This window comes from Palaemon carinicauda, chromosome 22 (assembly GCF_036898095.1).
Source record: "Palaemon carinicauda isolate YSFRI2023 chromosome 22, ASM3689809v2, whole genome shotgun sequence".
Classification (NCBI taxonomy): domain Eukaryota; kingdom Metazoa; phylum Arthropoda; class Malacostraca; order Decapoda; family Palaemonidae; genus Palaemon; species Palaemon carinicauda.
In genome coordinates, this window is record NC_090746.1 from 91945480 (window position 1) to 91946422 (window position 943).

A 943-nucleotide genomic window follows, 5' to 3' on the forward strand; every position below is an offset into this window, starting at 1 on the left:
TGAGAATGGTTGAATCTGTGTGCGCACGCGCCCGTGTGTGTGTGTGTGTGTGTGTGTGTCTAAATATTCCTCTAGTAACTGTATGATACGAGTAACTTATTTTATATGACTGATGAGGATGGTGATGAAATCATTAGAAAAAATATTTATTGCTACTTTGACGCCTTTCAAAATAAAACTAGTATCAGTAATAGTTTCAATTGGAAATAATAAAGTTCTGTTTCCAACAATATTGGCCTCCTACAGTACTTAAGAGTGAAACAGCCTCCACCCCCCCCCCCCCAAAAAAAAAAAATAAAACTATGATGTCCTCCCATGCTTTTATTATTATTATTATTATTATTATTATTATTATTATTATTATTATTATTGTTATTGTTATTTTTATTGTTATTTTTATTGTTATTGTTATTGTTATTATTATTACAGCTGATGTTCTGTGTACCTTATATTTTCATTATCGTAGATTACAAAAAAGGTATATTAAATAATATATTTTGTACTTCATTACATAGGAGCAGAATGGGAGAAATAATTATCACCTTCCATGAAAGATCTGATAACAGGAATATGTATATAGAGGGGAACTAATAATAAGGTAATTCAGGAAGGTATTCACACATGATTATTCGCAAGGCATTATTATAACTTGTTTATCATATCACATTTTGGATCAGTTAATTAAGAGACTTAGTTATCGAAGGGGCCCTTTTGATAAACATTCAATTCTCACAATTCTATCATGCAGTCAAAACAAAATAATTAGAACCATCTGGTGTTAATATCAAAAGAACTCTAAATTACGTTTATCTGATGTTATTAGATTTTTGCCTTAATTAGAATCTTGAAGTAAACAAGACACTCATAATGAATGTTCCAGATATTATTATTATTATTATTTTTATTATTATTATTATTATTATTATTGTTAATAATAATAATA